This window comes from Vombatus ursinus, unplaced genomic scaffold (genome assembly GCF_900497805.2).
Source record: "Vombatus ursinus unplaced genomic scaffold, bare-nosed wombat genome assembly UNPS02014903.1, whole genome shotgun sequence".
In the NCBI taxonomy this organism is placed as follows: Eukaryota; Metazoa; Chordata; class Mammalia; order Diprotodontia; family Vombatidae; genus Vombatus; species Vombatus ursinus.
Window position 1 is genome coordinate 3,100,771 of NW_020954681.1, and position 22,611 is coordinate 3,123,381.

General features: G+C 39.9%; 1 pseudogene; it reads left to right on the forward strand.

The window, feature by feature from the left end:
• Window positions 1-329: 329 nt before the first annotated feature.
• LOC114028943 overlaps window positions 330-22,611 on the forward strand; it is a 124,232-nt pseudogene continuing 101,950 nt past the window's right edge.

A 22,611-nucleotide genomic window follows, 5' to 3' on the forward strand; every position in this document is an offset into this window, starting at 1 on the left:
GGTAAGGTAGGTGCCTGGAGTTCATTCCACATGCAGAGCAACTGAATGAGCCAAGAGTGTTTAGCCTAGAGAAGTATAAAATAAGGGGTGGGAGGGGGAAGGAGGTAATGATACACAACTTCAAATATTTGAAGGGCAAAATAATGGAATAAATTTATTCTGCTTGTCCCTAGAGGGCAATGAGAAGAGGATACAGAGAAGTAAATATTGGCATGATGTGTGTATATGTGTGCACATGTGTGTGCATAATTTATGTATATACATTCTACAAACTAAGACTATTCAAAGGTAGAATGAGGCTGCTCTAAGAAGAGAATTTGGCATACAATATGGTGGCAGTAGCAGCTGGGCCCAGAGAGGGCAAAGCAGGAAAAAGGCACCACTCATTCTCCCCAGGGGCTACTATGAGTGCTTTGGGACCAAGCTACGATGGACAGATGGTGGGCCCATAACTTGGTGACAGCAAAGCACTTAAATCCTGACTGACTTCTAATAAATCAGGTTCAGATTTTCATGTGACTTTCAGTTACCTTGATGATGTCCTATTTAAGAGAGGAGACAAATTCAAAGTACCAGCTAGAGTTGGTTTGCCTATTAGAGTCTTCTTGCCTGATTGCTACAAGCTGCCAGGGCAATACAAACAGTAAGCTTAACCTGCCTGGAACATAAGGGAAACATGAGTGCAACCAATCCTCACTGAATAGAAAGCACCTGAGAACCATATGGCTTGATGATTGCGGGATGACTTTTTCTTAGGAAAACAAACAATAGAACGGGCAGAAGACATTCAGAGAATCCAGGAAGCTCAATAGGAAGCTAAGCAAAAGGCTGAGGAAGCAGAAGCCAAAACGAATTCCAAGAATGGCCCAGAGGGTCACAGCAAAATGGGTTTCTCAGAAGCGCACTGCCTGACCACAATGCCACCACCCATTAATGGCCCATCTTTGCCAGCTTACAGCACAATATTCTCATCCCAATCTGTGACAGCAGTGCAGTAAAACAGAAGGTTCTCAATCACCTCATACAAAGACAGACTGACTTTGAAAGGGAAAAAGAATCATTAGATAACATGGAATTAAAACCTATTGATGAGAAAGAACTGAGAAACCTTCTTGGCAGTACAACTGGACCTGTTGTGACCAAGATCTTAGACAATAAGTTGCCCAAAGGAGACTTTGGGTCTGTGTTGAAGGACCAGGGAGTATTGGCATTCCTGGAAGGTGCTGTACCAGGTTTCAAGCCCCTTCACAAACCCAATGGCTTTACTACTTTACCGCAGTTAGGTAACTGTGAGAAGATGTCACTGTTTTTCAAAATGGCCCTCTTTCTTATCATTACTGTGCATAATATCAAGTCTCTTTCTTCCCCAAGATTGACTCAGATGACAGTGAGCAGAAAGTCATAAAACTTGCAAACACTTTTCACAGCACCCCCTGCCTCTAATGGAAAGTTCTTGAATTCCTTAGAGCCCAGATTCCAGAACAATGCTAGTGAACTCAACGGACACCTTAGGGTGAGACTTTCAACTTTAAATCTGGACATTGGCAAGGAAATGCCTCACTGTTCCCTTCATCCCAACTGCCTTTGTTTTGTCAGTGTGGAAAATAAATTTGTCTCTTTGGTTTGTCTTGTATTATACTGTACATTTTTAAAGCTCTAAATACAAAAGAAAAATACAGTCCTGATGAATCTAAAGTAATTTGCTAACTAATTTGATTCTTCAGAAACAACTACTAATAATTTTTTTTTAAAAGTAGGTAATTCCCTGACCCTGGAGATTTTCAAGTAGAAGCTTGATGATCCCACTTCAGAGGGATAGTGGAGAAGAGTTTCCTATACAGGTATAGTCTGGTCTATAATTCAGGGCTTCTTAAACTTCTTTTCCACTCATGACCCCTATCAGTGTTTCTTAAACAATTTAAGAAACACTGGTCTATATGATGCCTGAGGTCCTTATCAGTTCACATTCTCTCTGTCTCAGTGTGCCATAAGGAGGCATGTTCTGCATTTAACATTTAGTAGGAGTTTAGACGTCCAAACAAGGGTGGCAAAACCAACTTTTCTGGTGTGATATGGGACAACCTAGAGGGAACACCACTTCTCACCCACATTTGGCCAGAAAGCAGAGACTACAGTATGTCCAATGTGAACAAGGAGGCCCCAGGGTTCCTCTGGCCACTTTCCATCCCAGTGTCCTCTGTTCACAATACTTGCTCTTCATCCACACTGAATCATTGTGGCATAAAGTCCAAACATATACTAGCTTCCTGATTTTATCTTGCTCTTTTTATATTTTGTATATACACATTCAGTTCAGGGAAGCTGGTATGAGATTACAAGATCTCAGAGGCAGAAACCCAAAGTTTGAAATATTCTTTGCAAAGAAATTAGCACAATGACACTACAAGCTAGATACTTACTGACTCGTTTATATGATGAGGATTTTAACAAAATCAACACTTTTACCTTTAAATCATAATCATCATCATCATCTTCATCATCATCATCACTAGCTTTCATGTAACATTTTAAGGTTAATAAGTACTCAAAATTTGTTAACTCATTTGATAAACTCAGAAAGAAATGAAGCAAGGAAATGTGTATATTAGGGTAATATCCAGCCTGGCAACTTACGCTGCAACAAACACCTACTACTATTTAATCACTTGCCACACGCAAGCCATTATCCCAGTTGCTAGAGATACAAGGACATAAAAAAAAAAAAACAATGTCTTCACGAAGCTTACATTCTAAGGGCTCTAGATAAGAATAAAAAGGCACACAGAAAAATACAAAAAATATGAAAAATAATTTCAAGAAGTAAAGATCACTAACTGGATGAATCATGAAAGGTATCCTGTAGGAGGTATCACCTGAGATGGGCTTTGAAGGTAGGAGTCTACAAGGCAGAGGTGAGTAGGAAGTACATGGAAACAAACCAGAGATACGCCAAGATCAAGGGGGGAGGGGCTGAAGTCATTTGTTTGTTTGTCTTAAGAAGATCTGGTAAGGGCATTCAAAGATCCTTACTAATAGGATTACTAGCTAACCACAAGATCCTCATTATGAGGAAGCTGGGGTGCACAGAATAGGCTGACTCCATGCTTCTAGCAAGGAGACTAAGGCCTTCTCTTTCCCCGTCCATGGTACTGACCTGAAGAATCAACCCACCTACATGTGTTTACTAAATATTTACTATGCACTAAGCACAACAGAGGGTAGAAAAGAAAAATGGGACATATCTTTGTCCTCAAGCACTTTCCAATTTAGATGAGATTTATTTGAAGACCTGTTTCAAAATCTACTACCTGTGTGACCTTAGTTCAAGTCACTTAACTCCAATTTCTTCATCAGTAAAAAGGGAGAAATAGTAGCATAAGCTAATGTTTGAAAAATGTTCTGCAAATCTTAAAGCATTACATAAATGTGAATGCCATGTAGCAAGAGTGAACACAAATAAACACAAAACATACACAAACACTGCTTTTAACTCTGGGTCCAAACTGTATATACACAAAACATTAGATGTGAAAAGGACCTCAAAATGCCATCTGGTCTAACTGGCACAAAGTTGGTATAACAGCTGGAACAGGAATCCCCTCTACAATTGCACTGTTACATCTAATACATAGTCATCACATAAGTTTCCAGACTCCGTTTGAAGACATACAGTGCGGTAAAAATTCAACCCCACCCCCGCCCAGGGCACCCTACTCTTCTTTTGGACAACTCTAACTTTGGAGAAGTTTTTCCTGACATCGGACCAAAATGTGCCTCTTTGAAAGTTGTATTATCTTATATCTGCCCTATGACTTGCCACTCCCAGTCAGCATAGCTCACTTAAGCTCAGAACTCCCAAGCTCAAGAAATCCATCAACCTCAGCCTCATAGTCACTGTATTCACAGGTATAAAGTATCTAATCTGTTTTCTAAGTGACAGCACTTCAAAAACTGGAAGATATCCCTCCCCTCTCTACAAGTTTTCCCTTCTCCAAACTTTCTATATGCATAGTAGTAGGAAAAAAAAACACTGGAATGGAAACAGGCAGCTTTCTAATGGAAAAAAAAATCCAATTTGCCAATAGTCACATGAAAAATGTTCAAAATTACTAAAAGAGAAAATCAAATTAAAACAATTCAGGTTGCATCTCATAAGCATCAGATTAGCAAAGTTGACAAAAAAGGGAAATAACAACTATTGGAAGGACACTGCGAAAACAGACATATGAAGACGTTATTGGAGTTGTGAACTGGTCCAGCTATTGTGGAAGGCAGAGTCGAACTATGGTCAAAAAGTTGCTAAACCCTATATAACTTTTGACACAGCAATGACACTACTAAGCTTAAACTTAGTATAGCAATTAAGGAAGAAGGAAAAGGAACCATTGCTATAAAAATTTAAGGCAGCTCTTTTTGTAAAATCAAAGAACAAGAAACTAGGTTCTTCAGTTCAGTAATGGCTGAACACATTATGATACGTGAATATAACAGAATGTTGTTGTGCCATAAGAAATGTTGAAAGGGATGGATTCAGAGAAACCTTAGAAGACCTGTATGAACTGATGAAAAGTGAAATGAGCACAACTAGGAGAACGATTTTTACAATAACAACAACATTATAAAATCAAATAACCTTGAAAGAATTAAGAAGTCTTATCAACAAAATGACTAACCATGATTCTGAAGGACTGATGATGAAGTATGTTAACTACTACCTGACAGAGAAGAATGAAGAAAAAGACATATTTTTCAGAAATGGTCAATACAGAAATTTATTTTCATTGAGTAAGAATATTAATTATATAAGAGTTTGTGTTTTATTTATTTTTTCTTTTTTAAAATTTATTTATTTTTAGTTTTCAATATTCACTTCCACAAGATTTTGAGTTCCAAATTTTCACCCCATCTCACCTCTCTCCCCACCCCAAGATGGCATGCATTCTGAATACCCTTTCCTCTAGTCTGCCCTCCCTTCTATCTCTCTCCCTCCTTCTCTTATCCCCTTCCCCTTCTATTTTCCTGTAGGTCAGGATAGATTTCTGTACCCCATTTCCTATATTTCTTATTTCCCAGTTGCATGTGAAAACATTTTTTTAAATATGTGTTTTTAAAACTTTGGGTTCCAAATTTTCTCCCTTCCTCCCTCCCCACCCACCCTCATTGAAAAGGCAAGCAACTTAATACATGTTATACATATGCAGTTATGCAAAACACTTCCATAGTAGACATGTTGTGAAAAACTAACTCTATTTCCCTTAATCCTATCCCACCCCTCTTTTATTCTATTCTTTCTTTTGACCCTGTCCCTCCTCAGAAGTGTCTGCCTCTGATTACCCCCTCTCCCAACCTGCCCTCCCCTCTATCATCCCCCTGCTCTCTTGTTCCCTTCTCCCCCTATTTTCCTGTAGAGTAAGATAGATTTCCATACCCAATTGAGTGTGTATGTTATTCCCTCCTTAAGTCAAATCTGATGAGAATAAGATTCACTCATTCTCTATCACCTTCCCCCATTTCCCCTCCACTGTAAGAACCTTTTCTTTTCTATTTTTTGTGAGATAATTTACCCCATTCTACCTCTCCCTTTCTCCTTCTCCCAGTATAATCCTCTCTCACCCCTTAATTTTATTCTCCAGATATGACCCCTTCATCTTCAACTCACCCTGTGCCCTCTATCTATCTATCTATCTATCTATCTATTTATCTATATACATATAATTTCCCCCTCCAACTACCCTAATAACGACAAAGGTCTCATGAGTTACAAATATCATCCTTCCATGCAGGAATGTGAACAGTTCAACCTTAATAAGTCTCTTATGATTTCTCTTTCCTGTTTACTTCTTCATGTTCCACTTGAGTCTTGTATTGGAAAGTCAAATTTTCTATTCAGCTCTGGTCTTTTCATCAAGAATGCTTGAAAGTCCTCTATTTTACTGAATGATCGTTTTTCCCCTGAAGAATTATACTCAGTTTTTCTGGATAGGTGACTCTTGGTTGTAATACTATCTCCTTTGCCATGTGGAATATTATATTCCATGCCCTGAGGTCCCTTAATGTAGAAGCTGCTAAATCTTGTGTTATCCTGATTGTGTTTCCACAATACTTGAATTGTTTCTTTCTGGCTGCTTGTAATATTTTCTCCTTGACCTGGGAACTCTGGAATTTGGCTACAATATTCCTAGGAGTTTTCCTTTGGGGATCTCTTTCAGGAGGAGATCCATGGATTCTTTCAATTTCTATTTTGCCCTCTGGTTCTAAAATATCAGGGCAGTTTTCCTTGATCATTTCTTGAAAGATAACGTCTAGGCTCTTTTTTTGATCATGGCTTTCAGATAGTCCAATAAATTTTAAATTCTTTCTCCTGGATCTATTTTCCAGGTCAGTTGTTTTTTCAATGAGGTATTTCACATTGTTTTCTAATTTTTCATTCTTTTGTATTTGTTTTACAGTGTATTGAATTCTCATAATGTCACTAGCTTCCAATTGCTCTATTCTAATTTTTAAGGAAGTATTTTCTTCAGTAATCTTTTGGACTTCCTTTTCCATTTGCCCAGTTCTGCTCTTTAGGGCATTCTTCTCTTCATTGGCTTTTTGGACCTCTTTTGTCATTTGGGTTAGGGTATATTTTTAAGGTGTTATTTTCTTCAGTATTTTTTTTTGGTCTCCTTTAGACAGCTGTTGGTTTGTTTTTCATGATTTTCTTGCATCACTCTCATTTCTCTTCCTAGTTTTTCATCTACTTCTCTTACATGCTTCTCAAAATCCTTCTGAGCTCTTCCAAGGCCTGGGACTGATTCATATTTTTCTTGGAGGCTTTGGATGTAGGAGCTTTGACTTTGCTGTCTTCTTCTGGTTGTATGTTTTGATCTTCTTTGTTACCAAAAGAAGATTCTATGGTCTGACTCTTTTTGTGAGGTTTGTTCATGATCCCAGTCAATTACTTGAGTTATAAACTCTTTATTAAGGTAGAGGTCTGCTTCCAATGTGGAGAATGTACTGTCCCAAGCTTTGGGAGTTTGTACAGTTGTTTTCAGAGATACTTCTAGGCACCTGTAAATTTTGAATTCTTTCAAGGTGGTATGATAAGGAACAAGGTGTTTACTCCTTTCCTGGCCTGTGCTCTTGTCTATGAGTGACCTCAAGCACTCTTTTCTGTCTTGCAACTGTGAGGAGGATTTCCTGTCCACTACCACTGCATGTTCCACCATGCCAGCACTCCTCCCTGCCCCAGGACCGCCACCCAGAACTATGACCCAGATCCAAGCACGGGCAAAGCAAGGAATTCCTGCCTCAGCACTGTCAAAGAGATTCCTGCAATCCCCCTCTGATCAGCCACTCAATTCTCCCTCAGTCTGTGGGCCAGAAGCTCAGGAAGCAGCTGCTGCCCCAGGGCCATGCTCAGGGAATGGGGCTGAGACCTAGCTTCTCTCTCTCACTTCCCATTGACCCTCTAAGTTGTCTTTGGTGTTTGTGGGTTGAGATGTATGGAAACTGCCACAGCTGCCCGTGTTTCAGTCCTCTGAGGCCTGCTCCAGGTTCACTGAGGCCTGCGTACCCACGCCAAACTGCACTCCTCTCCCCACCCAAAGTGATATACCTTTCTGATCAACCATCCAGGTTGTCTTGGGCTGGAAATTTGTTTCACTCTGTCTTTTTGTGGGTTCTGCTGCTTTGGAATTTGTTTAGAGCCATTTTTTTACAGGTATTTGGAGGGGTTTGGGGAAGAGCTCAAGTAAGTCGCTGCTTTCACTCTGCCATCTTGGCTCCAACCCCTGTTTATTTTTTTTTTCCAACAGGAGTAGATGGGAGGAAGTGAGGAAACAAATTTTTGTTAATTGAAAAAAAAATAATTTAATTAAAAAAATAAAGCACTTACCTGGAAGCCAGAATAATGAGAAATTTTCATTTCTCTGTGGGTCATTAAACAGAATCTAGTCTCACCTCCAACTTAAGTTCACTTAAGTGAATGCCATGCTTCACCAGTCCTTGGGTGCCTTATCCATAAAAAAAGGAAGGGATATACTAGATGACCTCAGTCATCCTGCCTCTCAGGACATGTTAGTGTCAAGATTGTAAAATTATGGAGAAAAAAAGTGAATGGCCTGTTTTAATCATCAGGAAATGAAACAGTTGTTAGAGTAAGAGGGAGAAAAGTCTGTTTGCCTCAGTTTCCTCATCAGTAAAATGAGGACAATAATAGCACCTATCTCCCAAAGTTGTTGTGAGGAGCAAATGAGAAAATAATTGAAAAGCACTTTGCACAGTGTCCAGCACATAGTAATCACTACACGAATGTTAGTTACTACTATTTTTTTTTTTTTACATTTTTACAGGGGACATTACCTGCAACTTCTGCATTAGGAACACCGCTAACCAAAATCCTAACTGCAATAATCTAGAGGAGACATGAAAAAGATGGCAGATAAAGAGGTAGAATAGAGTAGACTATGCCAGATAGTTGGAACTTTGCTGCAATTCTCCTTTCACACACTAGCAAAGTTGTGAATATTGGGTTCAATCTAGCAAACTCAATCCTAGCTAGATACACATGATCAGAGCTACTTATACTGCACATCTACAGGCACTGAAGAGTTTCCCATTCTGGTGAAACCTGTGCTGGATCCAGTGTTTCCCACTTCCAAGATATTTGCCCAGGAAGGAGCCCACAGGTGTCAGGGAGGATGGGAAGGAAGGAAAATGTTGAGCCCTCCAGGACATATGGTCAGTCAGAAAAGAAGCAGATGATTAATCAAGACTGAATGGTAGCCTCGGAGTTTTGGCTACACCTTCTTGGCCCAGCTTTTTGATTAATAGAGTTCCAATTCAGCAGTGTTTAACTGTTGATCTATTGCTTTCTGCTTCTTTCAAAAGCAGCTGAGAGATCCTTTAAGGAATTAACTAGATGGTACCAGGGAATTAGCCTTTAACCCCACAGAAAGCTTTATTACACTTGCATTAGTGCAGCAAATAATTAAGGGTGTGCATTTAAAACCTTCTACCAAATTGATACGGCCATTTGTCAGGGCTGGAGTAATTCATCTGTGCCGGGATTCTTCTAAAAAGGGGGAAGCTTCAGGGCAGTGGACATAACTCACAGCAACAATGGAAAACAGTCCAAGATTTATAGCACTGACATGCAAATGCAAATGTTGCTATCTTTTCTGACGGCCAATATGCCTTTTAGACTAAAATATGCCAGATTATGGCACACTTGGGAACATGAATAAGGAAACATCTAAGTATCCCCAATATCTTCTAGCAGTATGCAGGGGATTAGTTTACTAAAGAATACAGAGATTGAAATCTGGTACATCTATGTACATATTTGCATATACATAATGGAGGAAAAGTTTAGTTTGAGAAGAATTGTGAAGATTCACAAAGACTGTTCTGTAATCACTTCAGATATACATCTGTGGATAAATATCCAGCCACTCAATGAGGAGATGAAAAAACACAAAATTCGAGTAATATACAGCTCACCACAATTATAGTAACAACTCATATATTTAGCAATCCAAGCTCTATAGGACAAAACCAAGAATGGAGATAGAAGCAAAAGAATGCATACGCTAAAGCTATTCTACTTTCATCATTGGAAAGTGCTGCAGGTTCTCACTCAGAGTAACCCTACTTCGATTTTACACAAGATTATGTTAAGTTCATTGAGGCACTTTGCCAGAACTCTGTAGATCAGAAGGCAGAATAGGGCTGCCAGATGAAATCTGACTGATAATAGAAGTGGTAGCTGATGGCAAGCAGGGGAGACAGACTACAGACAGGAGAAGTAAGAACACAGAAAACACAGCAGTGTGGGGTAGAAGCATAGGGAAACAAAGGCATCACTATAGGAGAGCCTGATGGCAAAAATGAGTAATAATAACAACTCACATTGAAATAGTGCTTTAGAATTTCTCAAGCCCTTTCATCATGACTGCAATAGACAGTCATCACGATCTGAAATAGTGGAAATTGTGGGGACTCTCAACTCCGAACAGTACCTTACCTTTCAACTGCTGCCCCCTTATCATGAAGTGACCCACTCTCAGAGGAGAGAACAGCTTTGGGAAATGTCACCCAGCTGGTTAGCTCATGGGCCAGGACCAGATCCCAGGATCCCTGCCGGACAGTACCTAACTGAATAATCTGGATTTTCTTGGTTGGATTTTAACCTGAGTGGGCTATTTTATTAAAACATGGTTTTAAAAGCATTCAAATGGAGGGGGAAACTGCATATGCCAGCCTACCTGTTACAGGCAAAAAGAGGAGTTTCAAAAAGAGTCACCAAGAAATCTATCATGAGCTGCAGAAAAAGCAGTATGTACGTCAGGGAGACAAAGTTAATGATTGGCATTTATCAGCGTTAAACTGCTACCACAGGGTGGAAAAATATCAATAAATGTCTTTCATTCATGGAAGATGAATATACCTGAAAGGTTAATGTCCAGCACCTAAACTTTGCCCTGCAGACCACCTCCCTATGTAGCATCATTAATGGTTTCCAAAGGGCTAAATGGATCTATAGGGCTAGTACTGAGAAGAAATAACATTGTTTACCTGCTGCCAAAAAATAATAATAATACTGAGTAGACTTTTTTCTTCAAGATCTCTGATTTCACTGGTGTAGAGTACTATCTCTACCTCTTCAGAAGGACAATTCTCCTGCAACTTATAGTTTTAAAGAGTCACTGAGTCAAAGAGAGGTTGTGACTTGCCCAGGTCATTCAGACAGTGCTCCTGAGAGGCCTGACTTGAACACAGGTCTTTCTGACTCTAGGTTGGTCCTCTACCCATCATTCCACACTGCCTCTTTAAAACTGAATTCTGATCAGAGTTGAGAAGAATACGCCCTCTAATAATACTCCTACACATTGAGGGATGGCAGGAAGCCTGGGCAAAGACAGAGAAATGATGTTTCTAGCTCCTTTCTGGTCTGCTTCTATAGGAACCATCAGCACATGTTGAATAGCTTCCCCGGGATTCAGCCAGGGCTTCCCAATATAAATTCACAACATTGGCAGCATGTCACCAAAAAGCATCATGGGGAGTGAACTGCCAACCTTGAAAGAGACTGCCAGACTGCTGAGGTTACAGAGAACAATAAAAACTGACATCCACGAAGTGTGTTTGCAAAGTGCTTTATGTGAACCAGCTCCTTTGTACTTTCCAACAAGCCTGCAAGGTAAGGGCCACTGGCATTCATCCCCATTTCATAGCTGGGGACACAGGGCCCCAGCCAGCTTAGGTGACTGGCCCAGGACCACACAGTTAATAAGGGTCAGGGGCAGGATACAAACCCATGTTTCCCTCACTTCAAATCCAGTACTCTTTCCATTATTCCAGACTCTCTTTAGCTGGTATCTCACTTCCAGGAGGCAAATTCCAGGCAAAGGGATATTTTTTAAAGCCCTTTAGATGAATCTATGGAGTCTTCAGAATTCCAGAGGAACATAAAATGGGTATTCAAAAATGAGGATGGAAATCACAAGACCCAAGCTTTATATCCCATCCTTTGCCAGTCTGGGTTGGTAAAAGTCAGCTGGTCACTTCATGTTTCTTTTCCTATGCCTTGGTTTCCCCAGTTCTGGTGAAACTTCCTCAAATTTTACTATAAGGAAGGCTGCAGCTGAAGTAGCACCCAGTCAAGCTCAGCTCCGGTCAGCTTTATCCCTCAAAGATGCATCGCAGTAAACCAGTGACACTCTCAGTTCCATTTGTTACTGGAATGTCATTGGGCGTAATGGGAATAAAGATGGCATTCCCACTTTGGCCTCAGTAAGGAGCTTGGCCCTCAGTGTCTTGAATGAGATCAGTGACAAGATGGAGAGCCTGAGCAGTGTGACAAATGGGGTCAGACCACTCCTGGTGGGAACGAGTCACAAGAAGCCACAGGGTTGTCACCACCGCGATTGGCACCCACTGGGCAGTGGAACACCCCAGTAGGCACTCCCAACCACAGGCAGCACCTCACTTTGCTAAGGGCATTCAGCAGACTGCTTCATCATCTGCTTCTTCTTCTTTTCATCTGACCAACTCAGGGGCATGAATCCAATAGATCTGGCAACAGTATTGAGGCAATCCTGGGAAAATAACATCCATGCAAATACCAAGAGAGTCAAATGAAAAATCGTCTGCCAATTGACAAATTTGTCTTCCTAATACACAGGTCTGACCAAATCATGTCCACCTCTCACCTGAACCCCTCTGCTAAAACATCCCCCTGTTGCCTCAAGAATAAAATACAAACCTTTTGGATTGGCATTTAAGGCTTTTCACAGTTTGGATCCAAATCACAGGACTTGTTGCTCTATTAATGATAGCAGCCCCCATGTCCTACAGGAGCCCGGGGCCTCTGGGCCTCAGGGAACTTTCTTCCTAAATTTGAACTAGGGATTTCTAAGGAAATGTATGACTCAGAAAGCTCCAGTGGACAAAATCTAATTTACAGCCACCATTCTCTCGACTGATTTATGCTGTATAAGGAGAAGGGATAGAATAGGAGACAGATCCTCCTAGTAGCCTTGTGGAATTTTACCCAAACCAGGTTTTAACACACAGGCTGCGCTGGTCAGCTCTTTGCCTTGTCACTTAATGACTTCCCCCCTGCCTCCTTCTTTCCCTCTCTTCTTCACTCCTCCTCCCATATGTATAGACCCTTGGTCTAGGATCAAGGCAAACACACTCATTCTTCCATATCTTATTCTCTTAGCTCAAGGGCTATCTCTCTGTCCATGGTTCTCACCAGGCTAAACTTTCAGTGCCCATTAGGAGCCCAGGGCCTACTTCTCTTAAATAGTCAGGCAAAATAGCAACCAGGTGCTTCTCACCAAAGCCTAGGATGCCAAACTACCAGCCTTTCATCTTTCGGCTCCACAGCAAGGTTGGCATGTAACTGTATGCTCCCTACGGCCCTTTCTGGGTAAAATATCCTCCATGGTGGGGAGTGGTCAGCATGGAACAGCCCAAATTAACATTTTGTTTTACTGACCCTCACACAGATGCTTTAGTGAAAAGAAAGATCCACCTGAAGTCAGGAAGACCTGCATTCAAAGTATGTGACAACATGGAAGTCATTTGACCTCTCTGAGTCCCCAGAAACTCTTTAGCCCTCACTTACTTACTCAGTTACAGAGGAGCTGCTATGAAGCATCCATAGAGGGAATTTCCATGCTCACAAAAGCCCAGATCTCTGACATACTGATACCCTCACAGCTTTAATGGTTGCCTGGCTTGTGAAGCTGACCCATTAACTCAAACTCATTTTCAAAATGTCACCCAGAAAGGCAGTTTCTCTCCAAACCTTGATTTCTTTCAGAATCATGGCAAATGGGGTAATAAATTTAGATTAAATTTTCTCTCTTCTACCTATTTCAACAACTAAGATGCCAGGGAGCAAATGATAACTTAATACTCAAAATTAGGAAATTGTCAAGCAGAGATTTGTTTTAGTTTGACTGCATTCTGGTTCCTACGAATGGTTTCATTACCTAGCCATTGTTACTTACCAGTGACCTTTTAAATGCATTTAATTTGAAATTTGCCATTTGGGGGTTAAATTGTATTTAGGCTATTGCCGCTTGCCATTTTGTGAACAATGAACAATTTATTATATTATAGATATAGAGGTGGAAGGGATTTCAGAAATCTTCTGGTCTAAACATTCTCCCCTTTACAGGTGAGAAAACTGAGGCTGAGAAAACCGAAGTGACTTGTCCAAGGCCACATAGGTAGTGAGTAAATGATAAAACTGAAATTTGATCCCACATCCCATGACCCCAAACACATTACTCCTTTTCAAGGTACTATTATTTCAAAGAGGGATTGGTATATCACCTTGCTTTTTGCTCCAAAACTTTTTGTTGTCTTAGCTTGATCATACAGGATATAGGAAAATCTTATTTCTCAGAACTCTGAAAATCTGAGATCACTATACTGCTGAGTTACCATCAGAGAATGTGAGAATCAGTCTACCAAGGAAACAAGAACCTTAGGGATCAGCTAGCCCAACCTTCTCATTTTGCACATGGGGAAATAGAGGCCCAAGGTGGGGAAGCCACTACCTCAAAGTCAAAAAGCTTGTCATTGGGAGAGGCAGGATTCAGACCCTGGTTTACTGCCTTCAGCTGCAAAAGCTTTCCTACCATGAATGTTATGTTGCTGATCTTTTTTTATAACACTGTTTCGACAGTAAAAATGTAAAGCAAAAAAGTCCATCTTACTTCCTGTCTCACTATTCACAACTGGATTCATTGCCAAAACATGAAGTAAGGAAGGAAGGAAGGAAGGAAAGAATGAAGGAAGGAAGGAAAGAAGGAAGATGGAAGGAAAGAAGGATTTATTAAGTACCTACTAAGTACATATACGCTCAACACTTTACAAATATTTGATCCTCAAAACAACTCCAGGAGGTAGGTGCTATTATTATCCCCAACTTACAAACAGAAAAAAACTGAGGCAAACAGAGATTATTATCTCCAATTATAATTTAGGAAACTGAGGCAGAAGTTAAATGAGTTGCCAAGGGTTAGGCAACTAGTAAGTATCTGAGGCCATATGTGAAATCAAGTCGTCCTGATTCTAGGCCCAATGTTCTACTATACTTAACTGCCTCACAAAGCAATTTTGGGGGGAGTGTGAGTGAGATCACTAACAACCAGAAAGTTATAGGAGGGTTATCTGAGCTGAGTGTGTGTGTTTCTCTGGCACAAACAGAATCCAAGCCAATTCATCAAATATTTACCACGTGCCTACCATTTGCTCGGCATCAAACATACAAATACAAACCAGTCACTGCCCTTAAGGTATGTACATTTTACCTGACATCATAACCTAACTAGTACAGGCTGAGCACAAACGAGGTTTCAAAGTTTTTGTCATTCTCCATAGTTTTTCAACTAGGAGATGCCTTATTAATATAATGCCAGTGCATCCCTGTTTTCTTTAAATTACTCAATATTTGCTGTAGCAGAATGACCATGAACAGTCATGATTTCTTGACAGGGAAAATAACATGGGAAATGGTGAATATCCTGAAAGGGAGTAGTCTTAAAAAATGTTTTTTGCAAGCAGTATTTTAAAAGTGCTAAGCTGTGTTCGTATGATAAGCACTGAGAAAGACCATTTTTATCATTTTCATTCCATACCTAAATCAGATCCATAATCATACAAAATACTTTGGTCTAACTATCCACACAAGAAAAATTAAGTGGATGATGAATACCTATTGTCCTAACTATGATGTTTAGCTATGAAACACTGGAAATTGACAGAAGCAACAACAATGACATTACATAGCACCTTAAAGTTATATGGATCATCTAATTTATTCCTCACCACAGCCCGCTGAAGGCAGGCAGTGCAAACATCATCATCTTCATTTAAATATGAGGAAACTCATGCTCAGTATGGGTAAGTCGTCTGTCCCACACCATACAACCACTGAAGGACTAAGGGGGAAGGGCAAGGGACTACATGGTATAGTGAAGAGAACACTGCATTTGGAGTCAGTAGATCTGGGTTCAAATACCAGCTCTATGATTTATTTACCTGCATGACCTTGAACAAGTAACTTGATATCTCTGGCTCTGTTTTCATAGAATGTAAGCTGTCTTTTGCCTCTTTTTGTATTCCCAGCACTTACTTAGCACAGTGCCTGGCACATAGCAGGCACTTAATAAATGCTTATTAACCCACTGTTTTCTCACCTATAAAATCAATCAGTTGGGCTAGATCATCACTGACCCTGTGCTTTTCTGACTAGCTCCTGTGAATCTATCACCAAGTCCAAAGGTTTCCAAGTTGTCATATTCCGTGCTAGTAACATTTCCTCACTGCTGGAAATGGGTCATCCCTTAATGAAATCAAGCAAGTTATCAAGCAAGGAAACTGTAACTAAACAGAGGACACTTTTCCTAGGACATAAATTTCAGAGATATACCATAGACCCCAAATTAAATTTCCTCATCTAGCTTTTGTTCTATGCCAGTTTCTGTCCTAGATCCTTTCTGATTCATCTTTCTTCCTGCTCCTACTTCTTCTTCTCTGACCACCAACACAGGCATACTCATAGCCTCTCACAGTCTATCTTTGGTATGTTTAACCTCGCTCTAGAGGATTCTAACTTGGCCAGATGTTGCCTCAGCCTGTGTTGGGACCTGGGATCCAATGCAGATTTCACACTGCAGAGCCCCAGATGCAAAAAATGATCAAGAGAGCTTTAATCTAAAAGGGACTATGAAAGGTCACAGAATGAGGCTGGTAAACTTTCTTCTCCTGTTAGAGACCTCTATTTTCTTCTAGAAGTTTAGTTAACACTCATAAGGAAAGGTATTGTGATGCTAAATTGTCATTTTTGGACCCTTCCCACAAAGGGAAGAAGTGGGCAAGGGGAGGCAAAAACATCAAGAGTTACTGGTGTGCCCATTAAGTACAGTCCTGGAACCCAAAGATATTCTACTAATCCCCATGGTTCCTTTTTATATGACTCCTTTATCAGTGGTGTATTCAAACTAAGTTGGGGTCTGTTTCCTTATATTGAGGTTTCTAAAAAGGCTCCCTTTGTCTTCCTGACTGTAAAACTTTACTGCCCCTCACTTGCCAGGGCCACTCACAATCAGCCTATGAAGTTAAGAGCAAGGCTAGATGCCTAGGACCATTATGCAGGCTGCTTCACTACTTAGAATCAGAAACAGTAGATCATAAAAATGGGAAAAGGACCCACATGTACAAAAATATTTATTTGTTTTTTGCTTGTTTGTCTTGTTTTTGGTGAGACAGTTGGGGTTAAGTGACTCACCCAGGGCCACACAGCTAGTAAGTATCAAGTGTCTGAAGCCAGATTTGAACTCAGGTCCTCCTGAGTCCAGAGCCAGTGCTCTATCCACTGTGCTACTTAGCTGTCCCTTACAAAAATATTTATAGCAGTTCTTTTTGTGGTGGTCAAGAATTGGAAATTGAGGGATTCCCATCAATTGGGGAATGGTTGAACAAGTTGTGGTATATGAATGTAATAGAATACTATTGTTCCATAAGAAATGATGAGCAGGCTGACTTCAGAAAAACCTGGAAAGACTTGCATGAACTGATGCTGAGTGCAGTGAGCAAAACCAGGAAAACATTGTACACAGTAACAATAACATTGTGACATGACCAATTTTAATAGACTTAGTTCTTCTCAGCAATGCAATGATCTAAGATAATTCCAAAAGACTCATGATGGAAAATGCTATACACATCCAGAGAAAGAATTATGGAGTCTGAATGCAGATCAAAGTACATTATTTTTCCTTTTATTTTGTGGTTTTTTTTTCTTTCTCGTGGTTTTTCCCTTTGGTTCTAATTCTTCTTTACAACACGACTAATGTGGAAATACGTTTAATATGATTGTACATATATGGCCTATATCAGACTGCATGCTATCTTGGGGAGGTGTGAAGGGAAGGAGGGGGAGAACATTTAAAATTTTATAAAATCTTTATAAAATCTTATAAAAATGATTGTTGAAAACAAAAAATAAATAAATATATTTTTACAAAGAATCAGAAACAGTATTGAGACTTGAAGTGGTGGCGAGTCAATCAAGGCATATGCAACTTCCATATCCTTTGTCCTACTAGGTTAGTTAGTTTATAGTCAAGGAACCATAGAGTTAGAGAAACTAACTGTGAGGCTCTATTCCTTTGTCTTCACATTGTAGATTAGATTGGCAGAGCACCATGCAGCTAAATAGCCCCGTGTTCATTGAAAACATTAGGCTGCTTGGATCTCTGGCAAATTAGAGCTACTTTACAACAGATGAATAGAAGTTACAATAAAAGACAAAGTATAAAGTATGCCAATATTCATCTAAATATTAGAAACAAATGGTATATAATTATTTACAAATTCTGAAGAATTTTAAACTAGTGTAATGCCAAAAATAATTTGATTTTTGACAAGAAGGGATGTCAAAAAACCTCTGATCCAGAAAGTAATCCCTGCCTTAGCAGGGAACTACATTCGTTTTTAGATTGAGATAATAGACATAAATAAATGCAAATGATCTATTAATCTTAGAATTTGGCCTCCAACATGCTCATGGCAAATATTAGCACCCCTAGCCCCACCTGAGTTTTTCAAATCCAAATCTTCTTGCCCCCAGGTCTAGCCCTATTCCCACTCTGTGGACCACCTCTCTGTAGAGAAGTGGCTTATTGAAGGAGTTAAGACTAACACAATAAGACAGTTAAATAGTGATAAAATGCATCATGTGAATAAGTATTAGAATGTGTGGGAATAAGTTCTGTAGCAGTTGAGAGACAGGGATTAATCAGCATAGGCTGAAGCAAGTCAATGCGAAGGTAAGATGTAACTTAGGCTCTGAAGGCTGGATAGGGACCACTCTGCTAAGGAGACAACTATAGGCTTTAGGGCTGGACGTACTTATTCTAGTCTCACCCCTTCATTTACAGATGGGGCCAAAGAAGTGTCATCACTTGCCCAAGGTTACATAGGCAATAAGTGGCAGCAATATGATTTGAACCCACAACCTCTGGCACCAAACCCACCGGTTGCTTTACTATGGCTCGAGAGTCAACAGTTTGTGTTTAGGCTTTGTGGAACGTGTAGTTAGAGGAGTAGGAGAATCAGAAAATGGGTCTTGAATACTAGGCTGAGAATTTGGGACTTGGTGCTATTCAAAATGGGAAGCCATTGAAGGTTACTTAGTAGGGTAGTAAGACAATGAAAGTGTTATTTTAGAAATATTAATCTGGTGGAGAAGGGATTAGAGGAAAAAGAGACTGGTGTTAGGGATATGAGAACCCATCTTGGGTGGCTGGGCAGCAGGGGCCACCACCGCTGGGGCCTCTTTCTCCTTCAACCCTACCCTCAGACGGTGTCACCCAGAACCCATCTGGGCTGCTTGACTGCTAATATACCTGGTATGAGATGGGGGTCACCAACTCTATTATTTCAAGTAATAAGGAGAACCATAAGGCCTTATTATTTGCCTTGCCTCTATGCCCTGTAGACCCCCAGAACTGTCATCTGACCTCAGCCTTGCCGTCCATCCTTAGCATTTCCAGGCCTTTCCATCTGCCCTACCAATAAACTTTTTTTAATGTGCTCTCTCTTCCAATTAGACTGTAAGAACCCTGAGGGCAGAGACTGTTCTTCTTTTTCTGTTTGTGTCCATGGTGCTTTCCATATCATAAGCAATTAATTAATGCTTTGTTTCATTTAGCCATCAATTAGAAATCTACTTATTAATCCATGCTTGAGGTGTGAGGGCCTGAAATACAGCACTGATCTATAAAAGAGGCATTGAATTAGGTATCTGATATGGTTTCTATACCTCTAAATCCTATATTAGTCTCCTAGAAAGAGTGGCCCTTGCCTTCCTCTTGACCTACCCAAAGTCTGCACATCCCTCAAAGCCAACCTCAAGTTTCACCTCTTCCTTGACCTCTCTAGCTTGGGCTGAGTAAAATAGTGAGGTACAATGAACAGTCCTGGACTGAAAGTAAGAACAGCTTATCTTACTTCTAGTACTATTAATTACCTATATGACTTCAGACAAGCGACATAGCCTCTCTGCACAATGGTATCATCTACCAAAAACTGAAGAGGGTGGTCAGTCAATGGTCTAAACTGAAATCCCCTTTTAATTTTCAATTTAAACCTCGTTCAGCTACTATTATCCAATTTGTTGTTTTTAGAGCAAAGATGTATCCATCTCATTTCTTCAATTCATTTAAAAAGTGGGACAAAGGGCTGAGTAATATGACATGAAGGGAAGGTCAAGAAGGTAAGAAGATTTTGGAAGTCTTCTCCATTATTAAGTACCTGGATTGACATCTATTTATCTCATTTGTTCTCCACACCAACTCTGTGCATTTAGTCCCATTATTATCCCCACTTTAAAGATGAGGAAACTGAGGCTGGCAGAGGTTAAGTGACTTGACCAAGATCATACAGCTATTAGATGTCTGAAAACTCCAGTACTCCTAATTCCAAGTCCAACTTCTATTCTCTATATGAGGTAGGAAATCAAGGAATAAATAGTCAGTGAAAAGAACTGAGAGCATTCATTTCATGGAAGGCAGAGTTTTGAGAATGAACAGTTAGTCAAAAAACATGTGAAGAAGCATTTAATATGCTATAAACATATGTGCAAAACTATAAATAATAATTTCATGTCTGGAGAAGCAGCATGATATATGGCTTTTGGTCAACAGTTTAGGACAAATTCAGTTGAAGAGAGGATGGATGGAGATCCCACAATGCCAATAAGTAATGGTGAGGAATGAGGGTGAGGGGAGAAAGCACACCATTTGTTAGCATCTTATTTCAGCTATTTATTCTTGCAAAAATAAGTGCTATGATCAATTATTTCTCTGCCCCTGAACAAGTACTAATCAGCAGTCTCTAAATTTTGGTGTCTTGTGGTCAAGCCCCACTGGGATTTTGTTATAGTCCTAGATCTATATGTGAATACTTGAAGGATTTATCATTTCATCAGTATGGGGACCTCATGGGGCTAAAGAGTGGGAAACCTAACCCAAGTCTTTCTGATTCCAAGCCCAGAAATTTATCTGCTACATAACTGTCTTAACATATACAATTTGTATTATGTACAGCCTAGAAAGCAGAAAAATGAATAGTGGGGAATGTAGGGAGAAATTTGAATAAGAGAGTATTGACTATTCAAACAGGCTACCCCCTCATGATTCTTGTGTAATATCCCATATTCCAAAAGAAATTTTCTCATGCTGACCCAATAAATTACTTCCTTCCTCACCTACCAATCTTCTCTCAAGCCTCACCTTCTCCAGTTCTATCCTGAGCCAACTTAAGGCTTGTAAATGTCACTGCAATTGACTAAATACTTAATAGTCTTTCACAATATTATTTATCTTTCTCTCAACTGTTCCAACCAGATTGTGACAGGTTTAGGTTTTTATTTTTATTTTTTGAGAGCCCAGAGTGAGCTGAACATAGTGGCAGATGACAGAGGCAGAAGATACGGACCCTGGATGTTGAGCTTACAATCTAATAGGGTGGAGGTAGGCAGCAGGGAAGGGAGGGTAATAGGGGAGGGGAAAGAAAACTATGTAAAAATCTAAATGTGAATAATGTTTACAACCAAAGGAATTTGTTTCCTGTCATTGGAAATGCATCAAATTCACATAATTATAAGTCCCCTAGATACAGACACCCGATATATCTTTGGTGATTTTTTTTTGTTCTATGAATTCCATGAATTTGTTCCATGATTTTTTGTTCCATGAATAATTTTTGAAATTATGCTTATTATTATTAATAATAACTTATATCTGTATATCACTGTAAGGTTTAAAAAATACTTTACATCCTCATCTTTTGGCCCTCAGACTATTCCTTTTTTGTTTTTAGATCTGTGATTTCATCAGTGTGGAGAATTCCCAATGTAGACATTCCTTCCACTTTCTCCCATGACCAGAGACAACCTTTTTGTAACTTTACTTTGAGTCACAAGAGAATTAAATCCAATCTCAGCTCTGTCACTGACTACATAAATGATGCTGGGCAAGGCACCTGACTTCTCTGTACCTCTGTTTCCTCATCTGTAAAATGGAGATCATACTAGCGATGGAAACTCAGAAGAGGATGCACAATGCTCGCATCAGTGAATCAGCAAGGATTTATTAAGTAGTGTTTACTGTCTTCCAGACACTGTGTGAGACACTGAGGACACAAAAACTAAAGTGAAACACTCTATGTCCTTCAGGAACTTACAATCTAGACAAGGGAGACAGCATGTAAATATATACATAGACATATGCAAAACAGACAGAAAAGAACTTGGGGATTAAGGCACTAAGTAGCTCAGAGAAGGAATCAGGAAAGCCTGACTCATATATAAAGCAGCCCTTGAAATTCACCATGAAAGAAACTAGGGATCCATACACATGGCAATGAGGACAGAGTATATTCTAGTTATGGGAGGAAGCCAGTACAAAGGCATGGAGGTGGGAGATTGTTCTTTTTTTTTTCCCTTTAACCATAGATTTTAGAATTGGCAGGTACTTTTGTTCCTATTTTCTATATGAAGAGCCTGAGAGATGAAAGCTTAGACTGGGAAAGCTATGAGTGATCTTAGAGATCATCTGGTCCAATCTCTTCAATTTACAAATGAGGAAACTCAGGTGAAGAGAGGTATCTAAGGTTACACCAGAAGTTAATGGCAGAGCCTAAGATCCATTATCTTCTGACACTCAGTCCAGTGATCTTTCCACAGTGCCTCACTGCCCTTTGGGATAAACATGTATCACGTTTTACTGTTTTATGTCAACCATATTTTTTTTTTTTTAAATGAACCAATGTTCCCATTAAAGGCATTTGCCATTGTCATGGAGGATATCCAAGAGACAATTCCTAGAGATGGTGAGAGCCTACAACTGCTCCTGTTGGTGAGTGACATTGTGGTGAATGCATCAAGCTCTGAAAGACATCTTAAATGAGAGTTTTGCCTAACTATCCATACAGAAGAGAGCAAGTAGCCAGAGGATGCCACCTTTCCAGATGAGACCACGCACTTGGAGAGACATCACATACAGCTGGCCTGCGATTCCATTTATCTATCTCAGACAG